This window comes from Passer domesticus, chromosome 3 (assembly GCF_036417665.1).
Source record: "Passer domesticus isolate bPasDom1 chromosome 3, bPasDom1.hap1, whole genome shotgun sequence".
NCBI lineage: Eukaryota > Metazoa > Chordata > Aves > Passeriformes > Passeridae > Passer > Passer domesticus.
Genome location: NC_087476.1, coordinates 109246779 through 109270435, shown reverse-complemented (window position 1 = coordinate 109270435; position 23657 = coordinate 109246779). Strand labels below are relative to the sequence as shown.

Here is a 23657-nt window from a genome sequence, read left to right as displayed (position 1 = left end):
ACCAGGATCCCAAACAGGGACAATGCTGCAGGGAAGGATTTTGGTGATCCTCTCTTTTAGTGCTGCTTGTGAGGTTGAAAAAGGACCCCTGCTTTCACAAGAGAGAGCAGATATCCAGGGCTAGAAATGTGAGTGGTGAGTGAAGGAGGGGAAGGACAGGTGAAGTGGTTGCTGAAGGAATCACAAAACATCGAGGAGTGTCTGCAGAGGGGCTGAGCTTCTGTACCCAGGCTAGTGCAGTAATTAATCCTTTGTGATCCTGACAGATGCCTGCAGAGAAGCAGAAACAAAAGATCGTGGTCTGACAGTGATTAATGCATCATTAATTGTCAGATTAAGACTTTTGGAAGTGGGTAGATAAGCCCTAGGCCAGGTTGTTGATTGTGTTTGGGAAAACTGCAGAGGCTGACAGTGTGGGGGGAGCTGGGCTTCAGCACTTACTTACCACAGGCACTTACTGTGCTTTCTCTGAAACCCAGCTGTTAACAGCACAGGAGGAGAAATGCCTGTGCAATTTATCAAAACAAGCTCTGCCTCGAGCATGGGATATACTGAAAAAGTGACAAAAGCCAGAGTCGACCCCAGCCTGTGTTACCCTGGCATCTTTGCAGGGTAGGGAAGAGGCTGCAGCTCATTGCTGTCATCCAGGACGCTGTGGCATCCCTGTGAAGGAGAGAAACGCAGCTCCTGCTGTCTGTGCTCACGGCTGGGAGGCTGCAGGGGCTGTTGGGGAGCTCCTGGTGCCCCACAGGATGGGCTGTAGAGAGGTTGGGAGCTGCTTGGGGCAGCACAGGGGTGTTCCCAGGGACAGCCCAGCCTCTCCTGCTGCTGCAGCAAAAGGCATTGCCTGGGGGACTGAGCTGCAGCTCCCTGGCTGGTTCCTGCTGGGGATGGGGACAGCACTGCCTGCCCTGCTGCCAGAGCTGGCAGCACTCACCTGAGAGCTGGAGGGAGATGTTTGGATGGGAGCAGCTCTGAGCACACCTGGAAGCAGCTTCAGAGCGTCCAGTGGCAAAACAGGAGTCAGCGGGCAAGTACAGGCACCTCCAGGGCTAGGCAGCAGCAGAGTGGGAATATGGAGCTCCCAGATCACAGTTTCCAACCAGGGTGCCCAAATTCTGCCAAAATCTTTCTTAAGGTGCCTATGGTACTTGCCTATGTTTTATTGTAACAGCAGCAGCCTTTAATCTCTGTGGTTAATGCTGTAAGTTTGGGTTACTTCTGCTGAACCCTGTTTTGAAAGAGCGTGTCCCTGTGTGAATGTTCCTGCAGACAATCACAATATTTAATGTACAGCATCGCTCTGTGGCTCTGCCTAATTCTCACACCGGTTTCCAAGCTTCTCAATGTGTAGATTTTTGTCAGTTTTTGGAAGAGGGATTTGCTAAGGAGCAAATCTCCACAAAGGGCTGGAGAAAGAGGATGGCGGTAAGCCATGGTTAGCTTGGCCTTGGTTAGCTTGGCATGAACAGGGCAGGGGCTGAACACATCCCTTCACCTCGAGTGCCCAGCACTGCACAGGACCAGCACTGAAGTGTTAGTTATAGTCACACATGGCTGTCCTGTGTTTGCCCATTTTCCTCTGGTTGTCTGGATGGAGGTGCTTTAATCCTTTCAGTTCTTCCTACGAAAAGCTTTTGACACCCTGTCCCATGGGGGTGATGAGTGTCACAGTCTGATCCTGCTGTTCCCTGTGCACCAGGGAGTCTGTTCCAGCTCTCTTCCAGCCTCAGCTCAGCTAGTTTCAGTTCTGAAGTGTTTTATTTTGTTTGCCGGATGTTTCCTCTTCTTTTCCCATTGTCATTCACTGTGAGGAGAACTGCCTCATTTCTTCTCCAGAGTAACACAAAGCAAAAGAGCCTTCCCACATCCTCCCAGGCAGGGCTCATTGTCTGTAGGGGCATCCAGCCTGCAGCACCAAGGAGCTGCTCAAGAGCTTCCAGAAGTGAGCTCCCTTCCCTGAGAATGTGGAGCTGTATGCTTGGGCTGGTGTAGCTCCACTGATGTTGGTCCAGCGTATACGAACCAAAAATGTGGCTTAAAGTAAGTGAATCACTCTGCTGGAATGTAGCCAGCTCCAGAGCACACCTGTCCCATGGGATTGCTGAGAAATGAAAGTTGCTTCCACCCTTTTTGACTGATAAGCCACAAACAAGCCACAAATCTGCCAAGGAAGAAAGGCTGCAGTGCCGTGTGTGAGTCCCTCTGCTCTCTGTAAAATGTCACCAGGTGTTGGTGAGGGGTAGAGATGGTCCCATTATTTATAGGTCCCATTATTTATACAGCTCCATAAATGAACTCACACATCCATCTTTTGTCTTTATATTTTTTTCTTTTTTGAAATTTTCTGATTTCTCTGGGGGGAGCCCAACTTGCTGGTGCCAAGAGGCTTCTTAGGGTAGGGCTCCAAACTCCACACCAAAAGGGATAAAGAAATGGAGCAAGATGGAGGCAGACTACCAGGCGCTGTGACCCTGGGCTTTCCCTGGGGTTGCCCATGTGTGAAATCACAGGATTTTTGCAAGGTGAAAGGCATCAGCAGCCGTGCTGGCTGATGGAGCAAGAGTGAGCACTGCCAGCCCTACAAAGCTGCGTCCTGGAGAGAGCTGCTGGGCTCGGAAAGTGGAGTTTATTAACTGCAGATTTTTACAGTGAGGCTGGCATGCCAACAATAGGGTCTGAACACAAAGGATCCCTTGCAGATATAAATCAGGGGAAGGCATCTCCAAAGGCTCCTGCCAGCCTGAGTCACACAGCCCCAGTGCCAAGTGCCAGCTGCTGAGTGGCAGCGGGCCCGCAGCTGAGTCACAGCTCAGGGGGCATCACTGATGTCCTGATTAGCAAACCCACTGCGAATGTGCTGTGCTGACTGCAGGGCACAGGTGTCCCAAACAGAGGGCTTGTCCCTCACTGATGGATAAAGGGAGCCTGGGGGGGCAGCTGGTCAGTCTGCAGAGGAAAAGGAGGAGGTGAGGTATAGGTCCTGGGGTGGCTCAGTTGAGGAGAGGCTTTAGGGAATAGCTAAAGGATTTGCCCCTGAAGAAGGAAGTAGGGCAATGGCTATGACTGTCCCAACTTCATAACCCTCCACCTGCTTAGAGGGGTTTAGAAACATCTTTATTGTGCCATTTTGTCTGCAGGAACAGGTGGAAAGGCTGGAAAGGTTATCTCCTACTGTGCTTGATACAGTTCCTCAGCTGGAAAGAAGCATCCCTGGAGCTGAGCCAGTGCAGAACACATGTGTGTGCACCCTTTGTGTGTGCTGGCACAAAATCAGCCTTCCTGAGGGAAGGATGGGAGCCTGAGTCTCCCCTCCTGTGGCTGCAGTGGACTCACACTCACTCAGCTGGCTGGCAGCTTAAAACCCCCCTAGTCCTGCTGGGATAGGGACCCTTCCCTTTGTACAACATCCTTAAGGAAGGTTTAGTACATCAGGAACAGCTGTCAGGATGGTGAAAACAGCAAACAACCCTTTTGTGCTCCTCCTGTGCATTGTAATGTCTCTCACCCCTTGGCTCCCCTTCAAATGCTGGTGGAGTTCACTGACAAGTGAAAGGTTTCTAGGGGCTAAATAAGTAATTGGTCCTTTTTTGTTGGGTTTATTTGGGTTTTTGTGTGCTTGTTTGTTTGTTTGATTACAGGGGAAAGACCATATTTGGGGCCTGATGCTAGGTCAGAATTGGAACTGCAACTTTAAATACAAAGCCCCAAAAGCTCCTGTAGGCCTCTCTCAGCCTTGTACTCAGGTCTAAGACACCTGAGCACTGAACAGTTTTCTTGCTGAGCTGAACACACTGGGGAATGTGTTTTGCTGTTCAAATCTGTCCTGATCTCGTTAGTTTTCATGTCCTTTTAAATAACTGATCATCTTGAACTTTCCCATTTTGCTTGGAGTATAAACTTTTCATGGGGATGCTTTCCTGTTTACACCCAGCCTGCAGATCTTGATGTTAATCTTTGATTGGGACCTTCTTGGTATTTTTGTAGAGTAAATAAAGTTATCATATGTATCCAGAATTAAAATTCAGGTGAGAGCAGCTTGTGTGGGTGCAGGGATGAGCATTGCATAGACAGGCAGAATAAAGTTCAGTTATTTTTCTTTCCTTTTTGTGCTGCAGGACAAATCTTCCCCAAAAATGGAGGCTTTGCCACATGTTTTCTATAACCAGCCAAATAAAATATTGTGTTTGTTAGCATTCTGGGTCAGAGAACTAACTCAGGCTCTGGACTTAGCATTTTTTCTTCCTCACAGTGGCTTCTGCTGAATGATAATCTTTAAAACTATCAGATCCTGACCCCCACTGCACCTGCTCTGCGCTGCTGCAAAAACTGCCCAGCAAGAACAAAGTGAGCTGAGTTGGTTGCTACAAGCCTGGAAACTTTCCTGCTCTGGATCAAGGGAAAATGAAGCTGGAGTGGGCTGGAGTTATTCACAGAGCTCAATGTATTGAGTAACCCAGTAGTTTTCTTTGAAGACTCTGAGTAGCTTGGTTTATGCAGCTTCTATTTTCACTGTTTAAAATTGATATTTTGTTTTAACAATAATTCAGTCTTGGCCAGTCTATTTATAAAAAAGTCTGCATTGAGTTTATCCATAACTATCCACCTCTGGAATTCCAATTTTGCCTATTCTCCATTTTCTCACAACTTGACAGTAGTCTGAGCTTTCCTCAGAGGGATGGATCAATGGATCGTGGTACAGAGAACAAGGAGGAAGTTTCAGTTTTCATTGCAATATAATATCAAAAAGCATCAGTTTTTGTGGGGGGAGTATTTTGGTTTTGTTTTCCATTGAAACTTTTTCTTTGCTTGTGTTTTTCTGTTTTTAAACCAGCGAGGGGATTTCAGGGGCTCCATCTGCACGTTTATCCTTAGGAATGATAATGCTGGGATCCTGTTGAATTCTGCAGGACAGCTGCTCCTGACTGCACTGCATTTCTCCTGATCATTAGTCCCTCAATCTTTCCAAAGTCCTTCTCTTTCTACCCCACTGGGGCTGCCCTGTGTGCCAGGCAGCTGCAAACCTGGCAGGCAGTGTGGGCACCAGGGATGCCCACTGCCAGAGGAAAATCCCAGGGAAGGAGGGTAAAGCACAGGCACTTTCTAGCTGCACCTTTAGCCAGGACTTTGCTGTTTTACCACTAGTAATGGAATTGTATTTTTTTAATCCCCCTTTCTCCCAGGTTCCCACAAGGATGCATGCTGTTCCCAGTGGTTCTATGAATGCTGCTGTGCACCCCACCCAAAGCCCCACTGAGGAGGGTCCCTGCTGATGTGGGGGGCCATGGCTTCACCTCCTGTGCTCCTGAGCACTTTGTGCTGCTGGCTTTGCTTCTCTACCTGCTGTTTATAGTAAGCACTCATCACAGATGTAAGCTCATTAATCACCCCAAGCCACGCTTCCCTGATTCCATTTATAGCTCTGTTCCCTCTCTATTCCTTTTCACAGCCCCCACCTTAGTCACCACTCAATTCTTGGACTCTGGGCTTTGCTTTTATTTAAGCTTGGAATGGATAAAGCATGAAAAAAGAGGGAAATTTGGAAAGGCAGACTAATATCACACAAAGTGTATGTAGGATACATTTAGTGTTAGACTAAAGTATATTGGCAGAAGACTGGCAGCAAAGCTATTGCATTAAGTGAAATAGAGACCATTTACCCTCAGAGGTTAACAAGCACAGGACAGACAAACAGGAGCCCTGTCACCCTCTTGGGATTTCTTGTGTCCTGCCAGCAGCCCAGATTGCTTTACTGCCCTCAGCACTGGTCAGTCCAGTGCTGACCTTGGCCACCAGCCTGGCTGGGAGTCCCATGGGCAGCCCACAGGAGGAGGGGAAGGGTCATGAAATGTAAAACTCTCTGCAGAGGTATTTGGGTGCCCAAACATACACAGAGGCACTTCTTGGCCTTTCAAAAGTGTGGTGGATTGAGCACCTCTTCCCCCTCTTTCCCCACTGACCTTGGTGTCTGCAGAGCTGTTCCTGTCACTCCTCTCTTCTCTGGCTGCAGTTATGTCTGCCCAATAACTGGTTTTCTTCCTTCTCACAAATGTTGCCACAGAGGCATTGCTGTCACTCTTGATTGTCCCAGCTTTGGCCAGCAGCAGGTCTGTCTTGGAGCTGGCTGGCATTGGCCCTGTTGGATGTGGGGGAAGCTTCCAGCAGCTTCCTACAGAAACCACCCCTGCAGCCCCCCATCCTATCAGCACCTTGCCATGCAAACCAAATACACTAAGGTCTCTGGGAGATTGGAGGGAGAGAGGAGGAAAATTCCCATTTCAGGGATTGTCTGAAGAGCCTGACCCACTTGGAGGCCTTGGGAAACCTCATGGGGAGCCTCTCTTCATGTCTAGGTTTCTAAACACCTTGGCAAATCTGCTGCAAAGTAGTTCTTACTTCTGTTGAGCAGTTTCTGCCTGCCCAAGGCTGGGAGCAGAGTCAGCAGAGTGCTCCTGGCTGTGTGAAGCTGCTGCCCTGACAGTGCAGTGTGAGGGTTGTACAGATCCCAGGGATGGCAAATGACTCTCCAGCAGCATGTTCTGGCTGACAGGGGTTTGGAATAGGTCTGTCAACAGCAGCTGGAGAGAGCTCTGGTCCTGGAAAACAATGTGTCAGCTGCCTGGGTTGGGCTGAATTCTTTAATGCTTTGTCTGAACCTAAAGTGTAGCAGTGTTGCTTTGGGATGAGCTGTGCTGCCACATGCTGCAGTCCTGCTGGTTTGGAGCATGGACCTGCCTGTCCATGCCCAGGAGGGGCTGCCAAAGATGGACTGGCTTGCAGTGCTGGTCAAAAGCTGCACAGACCTGCAAGTCTCTTGTATTTATGTAATTTTGTCAGTCTCTTTCCACATCTGAATTTTAAACATCCGTTACAAGGCAATGCTGCTTTAGTGGTGAGCCAAGTTTCTCTTCTAAAACACGTGTTCCCTAAAGCCCTTGTCCTTTATTGCCTTTGTTCTGATTTATTGCTCTTGCCTTACCACATGTGTGAAGCACAGTGGAGGAAAAACTACCAAACCCAATAAAGCAGTCCTCTCTTCCCTCTTCCCAGCCCACATGTATCAGGATTAACACCCTGAATAATTTACATCAAGTGATTCAACAGTGAACTAACTTCTCTCTAATTTCTTACCTGCTTCATGTAAATATGCTGATGAAGAGGATGTTGATAATGTGAGGATTATGGTAAACCCAGAAAAAGCTACTATGGAGTACTGAAAAAATGGGGTAGACACTAAATCTAGAGAATGGTAGTGACATTAAAAAATAAAAATTGTTGACTTTCATTTATAAATAGGCATTTTGTGGATATAAATTTTTATGTGACTCTTATCAATGGAACTAAAAGGGCCTTATTTGTAAAAAACTCTCCCACAAAAAATCTTTCTGTTATCCCAGGGTAAGCATAAAGCACCCGAGGCATGCAATTGCTAGTGAAAAACAACAACTGTGGAAAACTAAAATAAAAGAAATTGTGAAGCTTTTGTGGCTCTATGAGATAGAAAAGTTCTGTTGAAATTTTTGTTTGGGATACTTTTGATGGGAAGCTTGTTGTCATATTCAGGCCTGTTATCTGTATTAGTTAACAAATGCAAGCATTCAAAAGCCTGCTTAGAGGCATATTTGTCTTCTTTTTCTTTCTTATTTTCCTTTTCAATTTTTTTCCTCCTTTCTAAATAGAAACCAACTTTCCTAGCAGAATGTTTTACAGAATCTGCTTCCTTGAAACCAAAATGAGGCAACAGCTGTGCTTGCAGCAAGTTGCAACATCTCCTTGCTGGATGGAGGCACATCTTGTCACAAGTGGTGCTGGTAGCAAAACCTCAGTGAAAGGACCTGCCTGCCTGGGGGTGCTCACTCCTCTGAGGTGAGCTGCAGACACAATTTCACTTGCTTTCTTTGAAGAAAGAGTTGACTCCACCCAAGGTCGATGAACTGAAGCTTTAGTAAATCTAGATGAAATCCTAATATGAAATGATCAGACTGCTGCTTTGATGAAATCAGAGCACGAGTGTTGTAAAATACGCATCACTGAGCATCTTTAAAATCATAAGGCAATGACTTTAGACTGCTTTCAGGTCCAACTGAGCCATGCTTAGATAGTGTACTTGGTACCAAAGTCCAGTAAATTATTTGTATTCATATGTCTTGTGTGGTTCTTGGAAGCTTTCTGAATGTGAAAACTCTGTTTTGTTTAGGGGAAAAAAGGCAAACCATGCTTGCCTGCTGAAAAGTGCTTGTGAGAAGGTCTTTCTCACAAAGACTTAACAGCCTTGGACCCTTTTTTGTTTTCTTAGAAAACAGGAAATGAATTTTACTTCTGCAGTTGATTCCTTAAGTGACTTCCTTTCTACCATCACTTCTGGGTTCTGGAATGCTGCAAAAATTATCGGAGGGCATTTTCAACACTTCAGAATTAAAATCAAATTGCTTGAAATTGTGCCAGCATTTTAATGAAAATTATTTTCTTCAAACCAACACTTGAGGACTTTCAATATTTTTTAATCACAAGAGTATTCTTAACCTAAACACCTTTTCTTTGTGGTTTTTCAAGGACCCCGTCTGCAGTGCTACAAGCAGATGTGTCTTAGGATGCAATCAAATTCAAGATCTGCTCAGCTGAAAAGCAGAAGAGCGAGGAACCCTCATTTTCACACAGCACAAAGTTGTAAGTAGGTGTGACTGCGAGCACCATCTCTGCCTCTGTGCCCACAGAAATGTCTGGGCAGAAATACCAGCAGGGCTTTTGCTGCAGGGGGAAGGTCAGGCACAGAGTGAACACTGGGGCCTGTGCAGCTCCCAGGTTGCCCTCAGTCCATCCACAAATGCTTTTAACAAGTGCTGTCACTCCTTTGCTGAGAAGGACACGTGTAAGCAAAAGTGACCCTGCAGCACATGGGATCCCAAGGCTTCCGTGTGTTTCCCCAACACATTATATTTTCTGATATTCACTGGGAGATTAACCAAATGAGAGCAGGCTGCCTACAAGATAGATTCCCTAATAAAAATGTTGCAACATCCCTAACTTTCCTGACCTTTTCATGCATCATTGGTAAACTTTTTAAAGAGCTGGTAGCAAGGGAAACAGTCTAACTCCTTAAGATCTCCCCACATGTAACCATTACAGTTACAACACTTTGACCTAGTGATGCTACAAAAAAAAAAACAAAAAAAAAGCCCTTTCAGCCCTATGGACATGGCAGCCCTTCACATCATGACTCCAGGATATTCTTTGACACATATTGCCATATATTCTGAAGCTAAATGCTGTTACCCTCAGCTTGCTTCTGCTTTGCTATCTAGGTCTGGCTGGGGCTGGAACTGCAGAGATGTCAGTGCAAATAGGGCCTCCCAGAGGCTTATGCTGGCTGGGAAAAAGATGTGGAATGTGTCCAAATAAGAAGAGTCTGGAAGGAGTCTGTGATGGTCTGTTATTTCACTATTAGCCAGGAGATGTGAAATTTCCTTTTCCGGATGAGCACATTTCGTGTTTTGCATAAGAAAGCAATTGCTTCTTGTAAGCCTTAGCATTTCTGCTAATTTAATGAGCTATCCATACAAATGGACTGCATTAGTCATTGGAAAGACCTTTTTCAAGTTCCACAAGCATGTTTTAGACCTCCTGATAAAGCCAGTAGCATGCTGGACTTTCACAAGCAGAAAGACCTCCCAAAGTATGCAAGTTATTCCTGGCATGTTGTATTCTCAACATGTCAAGGAAACATGGATTATTTTTACACAAACAAGCAAATCAAAATGGTTCCTTAGCAAGCTCCCATGAACATTCTTGGACACAGAGAAGGAAAAAAATAAAGAAAAGTAAGAAAAATAATTGCTTCTGAATTAGGTATCTTAGATGGATGTGTTGTCACACATTCAGAAGTTCATTTGCACCAATCTGGACCTTTGATGAATGGTGGAGAGAATGAAGGATAAAACAGAAAGAACAAACAAGGACCATTAATTAATCTGGATATTATCTTTTATACTTGAGTGGATTTTTTTCCCCATACTGTGAATTTATCTTCAAATGTAGACTGTGATGAACTGCAAACACCTATGGAAGTTCTTTTAATAGTTATTGATTGAAAGGTGATGTGAAGGTGTTGAGAGGGAAAGGATCTCTGGAGCTGAGCAGGCCAGTGTGGAAAGGACACACCAACATCTTGCTGGGAAACCACAAAGCAGCACAGCAGCAAAACCCCTGGAGTGTCCTCAGCTCCCCTGACACTGCAGCACACAAATTCGGCCTTAGGTCTCACAAACATTGGAGCTGTTTTGAAACTCCCTGTGAAGGATTACAAATGCTGACTGCAGTTTCTAGACAAAGACAATAAGATATCACAGCTCTGGCCCCAGCTCACTGTTTTATGTCTGAGCTCGTGTTACCATGTAGGGTCCCTATGCATGAAATTGCCTCAGCCAAAACCCAGTTCTGACATCCACCAAATAATCCTGTGATTTACCATAATCCTGTGATTATGGTAAAACAATATAAAGTACTGCCTGATCTCAGCACTTTTCCCATTTCAGTGTAAAGAACTCTTTTTCCACAGAGTGAAGAGATTTTTAACAGAAAAGAGGTGTAAAGTATGCATAAACAGTGACACTTAATGTGCATCCTCATGCATAGTTCCTTTTGTGGGTAGTGTGTTCACTGGTTCCATGCTCATGTTCAAATTCAGGAACAGCTCCTGCTGCTTGGGCTTGGTGTAGACTCAGCCAGCTGCCTTGAGCTTCATCTTGGCCCAACTACTGTCATTAATGCAATGGTACCAATAACTATCAATAATTATACCTTCACTCAGTGGGAGGGTGGTTTTATTGCAAGTACTTTATCCCAGGAAAAAACAAAAATGGGGAAGAGGGGACTTTTGTGCAGCCAAAACCTGCAGCAGCTGGGTGCTGTTGGGTTTGGTGATGGGCAGGGCTGGGAGCTGGACCCTGTGGATCCCTTCCAGCTCAGCTCATCCTGGTACCTGTCAATGGCTCCTCACTGTGAGGTGCACTGTGTCTGCAGGAAATCAAAATTCACACTGCCTTCTCTGTTTTCCTTCTATTTTTCTAACCTTGCACCTCAAATTTGTCCTCTCTCCTCTGACAGGCCTCAAGAAGAAGCTTTGAATGTGGTGCCAGCACAACAGCACTGCCAGCAGTGAGAGAAAATAAGGCAAGTACCTCCAAGCTATAATAAATACTACTGTTATTTCCTATTGTTCATCTGAATCTCCACTCCTGAGAACTTGAGTTAAATCCTAAATTTTCCTTTTATTTTTAGGCAGAATATCCTGCAAGTTAAAAAACCAGTATCATAAGGAGGTCCTAAGATGGGGCTTGCTCCAGTTTTCCTGCTGAGCATGTGTTTAGGAACTGCTGCTAAAAAAAAGTCAGAGAGGATGGTAGTTGCTGTGCTGTCACATGGCCTGATACAGCACAGAATCTGCTTAGCATTCTTGAAGGGAAATTATCCAGTGCTGCAACTCACAATTTATAATTGGTTGCATATTAATAGCTAAAAAAGGCAATAAAATCCACTGTGTGTTTAAAAAAAAAAAAAAAGTAAGTAGGAGTATTACAAGCTGAGCAGTGAAAATCTGGAAGACTTTTGGCTAGAGCAGGGCTGTGTGCAGCGTTGTTTCTCCTGTATTAATTACAAGCAATTTAAAATCATCTCCTTCCTTCAAGGAAGGATTTTGTTCAGCGTTTTTGTTAATTTTAATCTTGCTAACGTGATACTCTCTTGGAACCTCTCCCTTGTGTCATAACAGTGAGACATGCTGCCTCTTTTGTCCCTGCCCTTTGGGAAACACGGTTACTGCTGCTCATTGCCTAACCCTGCTGTCGTGACTGTCAGTACACCTCCCTTGAAAGGGAAAGAAACTAAAACTCAGCAGCAGAATTGTTCTTCCCCCCCCCCCCACCGAGTTCACTTTTATTTGTAATATTTAAGCTAGACTGTGTGAGTGTCTCAAGAAAATCGGGGGTTTAAAATGTATGGTGCTGTATTAGAGTGGAAGGCTTGTTATTCAGCACACTAATTATTTCTGAGTCACTGTATTTATGAGATGTCATGTAATAACTACTTCACCACCACGAAAAATAAATAGCGTAAAAGCAGACACTTTATGATTTTGACATTTTAGTGAATAAACATATTTCCAAATCTCTCTGGGGGCTACTGGGAATCTGATAATGTTTTTATGACATCTAAAAAAATGACATTGAATTTCATAATCTGTAAGACTCCATATATATTTTTAGTGTTGAGCATTTTATTACAGCCTCAGTGGTTTATATTGCAAGTGTCAGCTGCAAAGGGAAAACGTACAAAGGTGGGGTTGTGGAACTGGGGAGGAACAAGAGGGTAAAGCCTTGCACACTTTAAAACCAGTGGACCAGCTGTAATGGCAGATCCCAGGCCATGCTGAGACACCAGAATTCCCCTGCAGCTTTTTTCATTTCAGGATGGATTACAAAGCTGTTGCTGAAGGAGGCCTCCTGCTCACACTTATCACTAGAGGGTAAGTAAGTCTGGGGTTTTGTCAAGCCCTGTGTGAATGACCTGTTAAATCCAGAGTGACTGGGACACCTTGAGTGACACTCCAGGAGTGAGTACAGAGGGGAAGGAGGATGGGTTGCTGCCCCAAGTGGGCTACTGAGTAGTCCTGCATGGTCCCTGAGAACAATGAGGGGATGCTTACCAGAATATGTGACTTCAGAAAATGCTGTGCCTGAACCCAGGCCTTTGTGCTCCTCTGCAAAGCTTGCTTGGTGTTACTAAGGTTGTGGATCATTTACTTGACTGTTGGGAGAAGTGTCTTTTGACATAAGTTATCCAGCACCTTTTGGGAAAGGCACAAGGGATGAGGAAGCAGTCACAGCTTCAGAAAAACTCAAATTGTCACTGAAAATGACAGTGAGAAGTGAAAATGAGATGAAGCCATCGCTGGACGATGGGGTCAGTCCTCCCCTTCCTGACACAGAGCAGGACAGCAGCCTCTTGCCAGAGCTGCCAAACTGCTCCACATGTACCTGAGTACACAACAGGCCCCTGGAACCGTGGGGGATCTGGCTGGGTCCAGCTTCCTCCAGAATCCTCTGATTCCTTCCCCCTCAGGGAAACCCCCAGAGCCCTCCCTTGGTGAGACATCATAGAGTTCCACCCACTGAGGTCTTTCCTCACAGAGTTCTGCTGAACAGGGATCCATCCCAGTTCCTGCCCCCACATGTCCCAACTTCCCCTGTTTCCTCATTGGTTGTGGTACCCCTGGTGCCAGCCCCTTCTTCCCTGGAAGCCGATGCCCTTTGCCCTGCCCTTGGTACCGCCCCCGTGCCCTCCCTGCTTAGCCTTGTGCAGAGCACATGCTCTGCCTTTTGCCTCTGGTTCCCAAACAAACTCTGCAGGACTGACCATAGAAAAGGCTCTTCTGCCTCTCTTCGTTGAGCTTGCCACGGTGAGTGTGGACTTCGCTGCATTCCTGAATGCTTACCCAAGTGGCTTTTCCACAGGAGATTCTTTTTGGGAAACAGCTAGCAGCAACCACCATCTAAACCCCCCTGCTGCTACAGCTTCCTCTGAATTTACAGCAGTTGACAGACTGAGGTGACACATGCTCTCCTCAGTGCTTTCTTTGCTTGTTGGCATTAAAAAATTACAAGGAATGTGGAATGTGATCTACCATACATTTTGCTGGAAGTGGTGAAATGATTTACCCTTTTCACATTAGGACAGACTGGTTATCTGTAGAAAAATCAGCCCCCTGAGCTGGTAGACAGGGACAGGGAACAGAAAAAAACCCTGTCATGTAGGAGAAGGTAGATAGTAACCTGCTGTGCCACTTAGATGCTCACAAGTCATTGGGCAGAATGGGATTCGCCTGAAGGCTCGGAGGGGGCTGCTGGAAGGGCTCACCAAGGCACTCCCCATCATTCACCATCAGTCCTGGCTGACACGGAGGTCCCAGCTGACTGGAGGCTGGTCAGTGTCACACCCACCCACAGGAAGGGTTGGAAGGAGGATCTGGGGAGCTCCAGGCCTGTCAGCCTGACCTCAGTGCCTGGGAAGGAAATGGAGCAGATCTCCAGTGTGATCACAGGGCACACACAGGGATCAAGGACAGCCAGGATGGATTTTAGGAAAAGCAGGTCCTGCCTGACCAACCTGATCTCCTTCCATGACCAGGGGTAAGTGCCTTGTTGAACACAGTAACTAGTGAGTGGACGTGGCACTCAGTGCTGTGGTCTGGCTGACAAAGTGGTGATTGGTCAGAGGTTGAACTTGATGATCTTGGAGGTCTTTTCCAACCTCAATGATTCTATGAGTCTCTGATGTTATGTTGTATTTCTTTTCTGACTTTTCCATAAATAGAAGTAGCTATTAAGAATGTCTCTGACTATTATATCCAAGGATAAGTGTTTGAGATACATGAGAGATACTCAGGGAATTGGTAAGCCTTCAGTAGAAAAAAATGTCCTGAGATCAATTTCCTGATTCAGTAGTGAAGTCGTCATATCATATAAAATGTAATGTGATTGTCCATAGCCCTAATAAAATCTTGACTTTTCCACCAAGCTTTCATCTATAAAAATCAAATTTATCTGGCACTCATCTGCATTTTGAAAGGGATAGGGATTTTTTGAAATAGATATGATAGTAATCCTTTATGGTACGTTAATATAGGAGAACAATAATTTGCTGCATTTTCTTCACACAGAAACAATCAGCTTGGAAATGTGCATAATAATTGTCTTTGTCCTTCATTGTCACAGGCCATTAGCTAATGAATTTAAGCTGTGCTTGGCTCTTGCTCCAATAAGAAAACTACATTAGAGATCTTGTAGCCTTGGTATTATATAAAACCTTTCAGTGGGTTTTATTTTAGTCTCACTGAGGTGATGCTGCCATGGGCTGAGGAATGCATCTCGATTTTGTGGTGAGCGGTGAGGTCAGCATGGACTGATGTAGTGGGTCAAGCAAGCTGAAGGGCATCTACAGTTACTGAAGCTGCCAGGTGCCAGACCCTCTTTGTTTGGTTCCTTGTACTTTAGCCAAACTTCTCATGCCTGCTCTTGTGATAGCTTCTGGTTAATCTTTGGGATAATTTGCTCAAGTCATTCCAGCAGTACCAAGATTCATGCTACAGAAAATAAGTAGTTTGGGCAATGCTTTAAATAAACAATGGACTCAAATTTAGTAGCTCAGTTTAACTGCTTGTACAGTTTGCCTTCTCAACAAAGAGGCTGGCAAAGGAAAACCCTGTGATGGAAGAAGTGATCTTCACTGGCCTGAGCAAATGGGAGCTGTTGCTGCTGCACTGGACACAGGGATCTGCAGGCCAGCAGAGGGGTGCAGGGGGATTGCTCTTTGGGATGCCAGCTGCTGCAGCCTCCCAAGAGGCACTCCTGCTGCCCAGCCTTACTGGGACATGCCAGTCCCCCAGTGACTCTCTCCTTGTCCCCAGCTGTGACACAGATGGGAAGTGACAACCCTATTCCTGCTGCTTCTTGTGTCATTGCCTACTCACAGGAAAGAAACAACCCATGACTTCAGTTGGGTTGCTGCCACCTTTGGGCTGCCAGAATGGTGTGCAGAACAGCAGGAGCATAAGGCAAAATCCATACCACTGTCATTTGTGTTTGGCATCTTAAAAGTATCAGAAAAAAGGACCTGAAACTTCTGGGCATTGCTTTGTATCTGAGCTTTTAGCTCATGGATGTCTTGGAAGGAGAATGGATGGTGAGTGTGTGGTGCACATCTTTTGGAGACACTCTGAGTAGAACATTGTTCTGCAGCATCATTCTGCTGTTCAGGGTTTATTGCCAGGGTTTATCGCACAAGCTGTGACACCACAGCAGTCAAGGGCTGGCTGTGGCAAAACATGGTCAAGTTTTGCTGTGTCCTGCAGAGAGAGATGGCCCCAGACAGCTGGCAGTGCTGGGTGCTTCACCTGCAAAGTCATGTGAGAAATGGTCGGGATTGCCACTCCTGTTAACGGGCACCATTCACTCCCTTACCTCTTTTCATCTCCAAACCCACACTCTGGGCTTTCCATGGCCCGCAGCCCTGCATTTGGCTGTCCCATCTGCCTCCTCGGGCAAATGTTTTGATGGATAGTGCAGGAGATGTTGTGAATGCTGTGCCCCAAGCCATGGTGTAGAATGAGGATTGCTGGTGGCAGAAGCAGTGGCTGGAAAGCTCTGGTGCTCTGAGGTGTGCAGGGGGCAGGTGCCAGGTAGCAGCCATCACCCATTTTCCTAAACCGACAGCACTTACAGCCCTACTGACAGAGGTTGACTCACACCAGAAGTAAATTCAATATGCATGAAAGAACTCTTGTTCTTCCTCAGTGGAGAGCATAAAGACATACTGTCAGACAAATTAATCTCTCTCTGATAATTTTCTTTTCAACATCATTCAATTGTCATTTCTCCTGGGCTTTGCCAGAATGTTTGATGTATCCGTTGTTTTCCAAAACAGATTCTGCTTGCTTGGTGGATACAGGAATTTCTTCCAGGAAGAGAGATGATGAGATGCCTCTACCAGCCTTGTGCTGTTGTTGTGCAGGTCCTTTGCTGAGCTCTGGAGCTCTGGTTAGGGATGAGAGGAAGGTATCTTGGTGGTTGATTAGGTTGCATCTCCTAGTGCAGCAATGGAATTGATCCCAGCACTTGACCTGGGCTGGGAGCACATTTGCTGGGGTTTTGGAATTCTACTTTTTTTTTTTACTGGAAAGAAACCCATTTATCCCTCCAGATCTTTAACTTCAAACGAGTGATTCAAGGTTGCCCCAGGCACAAGAGTGTCACCTATCTCCACTTAGGAAGTAGCCCCAAATAGAGGTTTCCTTTTTTTTTCAATTGTCCCTCTATATGGCTGACAAAGCAGTCACTCCTTCTAGGCATATGTGGAGTGTCAGTAAGATTCCTAAAACTAGTCAGAGAAAAAAAAAATAGAATTTCCCATCCCAAGACCGTGGATGAAAGATATCTACACTGACCAACCTCCTCCTCCTTCAGCCTGGGACTCACTGAGGACTCTGCCATAGGGATACATGGTCCTTTAGGCTGCATGTCCTCCATAGCTCTTGCAGAGGAGTTTAACAGAAATAACAGAAATAAAATTGTGAAGTGAGGGAAACGGGAGGAGCCCAAACATGACCACGATCTGGTAAAATAAGTCCTACATCCCATTTGTCAGCTCTTTTATTTTTGGAAGATAACTGTCCCCATGTTTTCCAACAGTGTGACTTTAATATATACAGTCTAAAAAGTATAGAGGGAGACTAGTGATAACTCAGTTAAAAATAACTTGCAACACCATTTAAATCCCTGTGGGTTAATCTGGGCAAAATGAAGAACAGTTTCTGAGTCTGGAATTATCTAACTTGGCTGTGATTATCTAGTTTAATTTCCAGATTAACTAGAGATATTTATCTAAACTGGGTTGCTGCTGGTATTAAAAGTAGGAGCAGGAAACTTTGGAGTCATTTTTACAACACAGTTAATTGCTTGTCCTCTCAAAGCTGAGTCTCTCCACACCATTTCACGCCTGCCCAACACCATTACTGCAAACTCTTGTCCATTTGAATGTCTTGCATACATGAGCAGGTCCTTGGGGTTCATTTTAATGAGCTGTAACTGTGATAATTGTACCTCTTCTCCAGGCTGAAGGCCACACCACACATACATATTTCCACCCTGTGCTTTGAGATAATTCTCTTCAAGCACCAGTGTCCCATTGTGTGATGTTTGGGGTTCTGGTTGTACAAGCTGTTAGCTACAAATTTTCCCCCTTAGTCTGGTAGGAACACCTTTTTGCGTAACTGATTATTTTATCACATCTGTAAGGTAATTGCTTCTCCACTGGCTTCCAAGAATGCCTCAGATTTGATCTATGATGGCCTCTGCATTCTTAATGCCTGTACTCCAAGGAAATGTACCCCTGATACTGATGAACTGCATAGATGACTGATGCTGTAGATCCAGAGTTAACTAGGTATTCTCTTGAAAGGTGACATATATTATATTTGGGCAAAGAGGAGTTTCCTGAGTACTCTTTAGAGACAGCTGTGTTATATTTTATTATTTCTCCAGTAGTTACAGAAGTGCAGATAACAGACTTTACATTTTTCCAGCTTATTATTCTGATTGCATGTCCAGCCACTGATTTTTGGATAAACAGGGGGCTGTACAACCCTCAGCACTGAATCTGCAGTTTCCTTAGTGCCACCATTTACAGCAGGTTAATTAGAGATTCATTATAGTCAGGATCATGTAAAATGGGCATGGGAGCCAGGAAAAAAAGTCTGCCTCTGAACTTGTTCCATCTCTTATTTTCTCCCATAGCTCTTAGAAAGAGCTCCACCTGGCTTCACCCTCCTGTCAGGGAGTTGTAGAGAGGGATAAAGTCCTTCCAGAACCTCCTTTTCTCCAGACTGAGCCACCCCAGCTCCTTCAGCCACTCTTCCTCAGAACTGTGCTCCAGACTCTTCCTCAGCTTCACTGCCCTTCTCCAGACACTCTCCAGCACCTCAGTGTCTTTTTTGTCCTGGGGGCTCCAAGTAAACACAGAACTCACACAGAGGTGTGGCCTCACCAGAGCCCAGTACAGGGGGTGATCACTGCCCTGGTCCTGCTGGCCACATTATGTGCTGTTTATTCTAAAAAGAGAGGGAGGAAGGCATTCTTTGCCTCATTAGTGCTGCAGGATGTCGCATACAAGCATAATTACACTCTGCAAAAAGGCCAGGGAGACCACACAGGAAGGGTATTGAAGAACTTGAAAGGGTACAGGAGACATCGAGCATGACAAAAAATTGAAAGTTGCTATTTATGGACAAAATACTGGCTGCTTCTTGTGTTTTTTTGATTTTTTTTTCTTTTTGAGAAGAGAGAAGCAAGGGCTACTAAAAGGTGTAAACAATTTAATGGGTATAAAAAGGTAATGGCAAAACTCATTCAGACCATTGCTCTCTGACTGACAGGTGAGTTGATAATAAATTTGGAGAAAACATCACTAATCCAGAGTGTTCTGATCTGGAGCAGGGAAATGCTTTTTGCAGCGTGGGTTCTCCACCATCAGTGCCCCATCTTTTCTCTTGCTTCCACAAGCTGAATTGCATTGTGACTTCTGCATTTCAGGAATGCGACTCCTGTCCTTGACCTCCGCTGCAGATAAATACAACGTGCCCTTCACTGCTGAGTGGTTTGGGAAGAATGTCAGCCAGACAAGAGAGGGGAGAGAGAGGAAAGACAGGTGAGGATGTTTTTCATTTGCTCTTTTTCTGAACCATCCTGCTTGACTTTGCCTACAAGACTTAGGGCAGTGGGGTTAGGAGGAGCAGGCCAGGGGGTGCCTGGTGCCTCTGGGGTGCTGTAATGAAGCTGGGCACAGGAGAAGAGCAAGGGGGCTGTGACATGAGGCTGCCACTCGGGGAGCTGGCATTTTGGGTACCCCCTCTGGCACAGAGTCTGGAGGGGAGGCACCTCAGGGTCTCACCACATACAAGTGCAGGCTCCAGCCACAGCAAGGGAATGGGAGAACAAACGATCCATAAGGAAGGGGGGCTGGTGAGTTACCCCAGCCCCTGGCTCTGCAGATTGCTTTTGGCAGCAGGGCTCTCCAAGGGGGCAGGCTCTGGATTAGGAACTTTCAGACAGTGGGTGCCTGTACACAGCTCCACTGGGATGTGGCCGGGGCTGGGAATGCTGCACGGGTGAGCTGGTCCATAGACAAGAGCCAGGCTGGGCTGCCTGCCTCAGCCTGGGCAAGAGCAGCAACAAAACACAAGCCCACCAGAGTGCATCCCAAAATCTACTTCTTCTCCTGGTAAGTCAACAAATGGTGGTGCTTCTGTGCTTTGTGCCTTAAACACAGCTTAAGGGAGTATTGCTGAAATGATCTGTTTTCGGTCCAGGCTGTGCTAGGAGCTGGGCTGTCTGGTTCTGCAATGCGGGAATTGCCTTTTCCCAGCTGCCAGTCTCAAAGTCAAGCTTTCTGAGCACAAATAAAATGGGATATTGCACACACACAGCCCCTTTCAACTGTCACTGATATTTAGCAGAGGGAATATTCAAAACATTATTCCCTCCAATACAGAATGGCTGCTGGGTGTTACCAGACCATGTGAAATGACATCTGAGTGGAATTTTATCAGCAACAAACAAGAAATAAATGAAGAAGGGAGGATTAAAAAATTCTTTTTTTTTTTCCTATGTATACTATGATTTGTTATATGTGTGTGTGTATATGTATATATATATACACACACACATGGATTTTTCAATTACTGTTGGGATGTGAAGAAGCAAAGAAAAGGAGCAGACAATGTAAAGTTACTTGTTAAAGCAGGGAATGTTAAGGTGTCAAGCACTGGTTAGGGACATGCTGGGGAGCAGGAGGGTGGTACTTTACAGATATTACTGAGCTCAGCACAAATTCTCCACTACTTTCATTAACAGGGGATCAAAGGTTTGATGTGATCTAGAAATGCAAGGAGGTTAAAACGTGGCAGGTGTGGGTAACCTCATGTACACAGACCTTTGCCTCAGAAAGGAATGTTCTTGCAAATCTGACATAATCCAATTCCTTGATTTCCTCAGTGACATTTCTGCAGGCTCATGCACAGAAGGACAGGGAAATGGAGATTTATGACAGCTATTCCTAGCAAAGGTCATTTCTTGATTGGTGAACAACCTGTCCTTAGTCATGCTGATGACGAGGCGCTGAAGGATAAGGGAGAGGCTGGAGAGCTTTAAAGCTTGACAGGGAATAACAGAAATAGAGCATAGATCATCTCTCTACTTGGGCCAGGAAGCTTGAATTCTTCCACAATCAGTCAAAGCCAGGGAACAGGAGGCAAAATCCAGAAAAAACAATACATGGGGGTTTCTGTGGAGATTGTGAGGGAGTCTGAGTGTCGAGATAGCAAGGGGAAAAGAGGAGCCACAGAGCATGAGTATTTGGTTTGGATAGTAAGGGTGTCCTTGGTGAAACCAGCTGCTTATAAAAAACAGGGTCAGGTTGCTCTGGGGCTTCCCTGGCCAGCCCCACCAAGCTCCCAGCTTGAGCAGCTCTCAGCATCCTGTCCCATGCCACTTCCAGGACAACACAAATATTGATGGTACACAAACAACACAAATACACACAAATACACTTCCTCAGGTGTCCTTCCTCAGGCAAGGAAGGCAGCAGATGTGACACACGTATGGTTTAAATGGATTGTGTCATACCCATTAAATAATAAAACGGTACCTCCCTGCTCATCACGTGACTGCTCTTCCTGCTAGCAGAAGAGATTTGACACTGTACATAAAGTGAAGCACCATTTTTTTTTAATCAGAAGGACCTTTCTGATTACAGAAGGACCCTGATTACAGGACCCTTCTGTGTGAAGGGAGTCACACACAGGTTTTTCACTCAGCTACCGACCTTAAAAGAGAGCATTGGGTACCTTGGTGTAACTAGCTTTGCTTGTTTTCAAGCTCATAATATTGGATTAAGTAAAAATGTGGCCATTTCCCCAAAGCTTGGCTCAGATCCTGAGCTGAGCTATGGTTTGAGCTGGGTCGCTGTCACAAACCAGGCTTGTGGCCAGCAAGACCAGTCAAGAGATGTCTGCAATGTGGAAATGAAGTCAACATGGGGGCTCCTTGCTGACCCCTCTGAGTGCTCTGACCCAAGGAGGAGCTTTGGGGCTCTTCATCCATGTCCTTGTTAATCCCTTTTTTGCTATTTATTGGTTCCTCTGGGCTCTGAGCTGCAAGCAGAAGTCACAAGAGCTTTTGAGTTGGTCTGGTGCAAGACTCAGTCCAGTAACCTGAGAATGCTGTGGTGGCCTCTAGCTTCCAATCTGCAGCTGAAGATCTCACCCTTCCTCCCACAGTAATTCCTCTCACCCTTTGAACTCTCCTAAGGCTTTTCCCAAAATCACAAGAACTGAGGATGGCTGCTCTTAAAAAGTGTAAAATAGATAACTGGTGGGATAATTGCCTGTGTTGTATTTCTCCCCACACAAGAAAGGCAAAAGCAGCCTTATGCTGTGTACCTCCCAGCCTGGTGTAACTTGAACCCAAAAGCTATGAAGGAAATGGAAAATGTTAATAAATAATGATGTTTGAAACACAAGTCACTGAACAAACCACCAGACCTCCTGTGTTTATTCCACTGGACAGAAAATGTCTATCTCAGTTTGAGGAAAGTAAGATCTTGGACATAGATTCGTCTTAAGAATTAGCCTGGGTTCTGCAGGTTATTCAGGAGATAAATTAGAGAAGCTCAGGGATTAACTTTTGGTAATATACTCAGAATAAAGCAACTTCTGAAATAAAATCAGCACAACTGATTACTTGATATTTCTCTGGTATGAAGAACCAAGGATCTTCTCAGGGCCACTGGAATTTTAAATTGCCTTGCTTGGTCCACTTCACAGCTGCCAGTTTTCCATCTGGTATTTTCCAAGTCAGCACCAAGCATTTGTGTGCTCCATCCTGCATGTTCTCAGTGTGATGTGCTCTGGAAATCCTGGCCTCATTTCCCAAATCCTAAGCAGGTGATCTGCACTTAAAAAGCCCAGTGATGTCTCCCTCAAGTGTGTTGGAATTACTCTGTGTGTATAGACCAGCTGCAAAACTGGGACAGATACATTAACACAAATGTACAAAATCTTCAAATCTTTTTGCTTAACTTCAAAAATATTCAGGGGAAAGAAAAAAGGATTTTCCAAGAAAATCTATATGAGTAGTACAACTGTGTGCAACATTTCAGTGTAACACTTTAAAAAAAAGAGAATCACTGCCTCTTCCAGGACAGCTCCAAGTGCACACCCTCTGGCAGCTGGGCTAAGGGCTGAAGAGTAATGCATTACAAGCAAAGGGCTGACCTTTTCAATAGCCCAAATATTCAACCCCTCTGAAGTAACTTAGCTCAGCTTAGGCCTGTGGCCATCCACACACTCATTCTTTCTCTCACTCCAGCCACTGAGTGCTGGCAGCCTCTGCGATATGCCACAACAGCAAGAGGCAGCTTAGGGGAAAGGAGGAGAACACTGGGATAAGGAGCTTTCCAGACTGTGGATCAGGCTTGGACTCCATTCGGTTTGTCACGGGAAAGAAGACAGAGGACTGCAAAGCCCTGAGGCTTCAATGTTACAGCTGCTCTCAGAGCTTCACTGCATTATCTTCCTTATTTCCCTGTGCTTCCCCTTGATGGATGGCTTAGTTTCTGACTTGGATGGCTGATGGGTTTAGGATTAGCTCCCGGAGATCCCGCAGAGAGCACTGCCCTGACTCTGGGATTCACCTACAGCGAATGGCGCTTTGGGATCCCAAACTCAAACACACCTGTGCGGGTGTCCAGAGGGCACGGGGCAACACGAGCAGGAACCGGAGCAAGCCACTGGTTAATTTTGGATCAATGCTGGAACCCAGCACCGAGGGTTTGCACCTGGCTCCCCACAGCTCCTCCATGGCACTGCAGTGTAGGAGAAGCGTTCTGCCGGCGTGGCTGCGGGGATTCTCGGCCGCATCCCACGGACACCACCGCTCGCTGCTCCGCTCTCCCGCTAACACCGAACTGCGCACAGCACCCAGCCCCGCCGCCTGCCTGCCGCTCCCGCAGCTCAAATCAGCACACCATCATCGTCCTGCCTGCGCTGTTCC

The 23657-nt window shown here is 45.8% G+C and overlaps 1 long non-coding RNA gene across 1 annotated transcript in view; it reads left to right on the top strand.

Annotated features, from left to right (window-relative positions):
• The window catches only part of LOC135297453 (uncharacterized), a 28445-nt gene extending 20773 nt beyond the window's left edge, over positions 1-7672 (top strand). The window contains exon 3 of the long non-coding RNA XR_010359460.1: positions 5184-7672. This is a non-coding gene — a long non-coding RNA (uncharacterized LOC135297453). The remainder of the gene's footprint in view (positions 1-5183) is intronic.
• The last annotated feature ends 15985 nt before the right edge of the window (positions 7673-23657 follow it).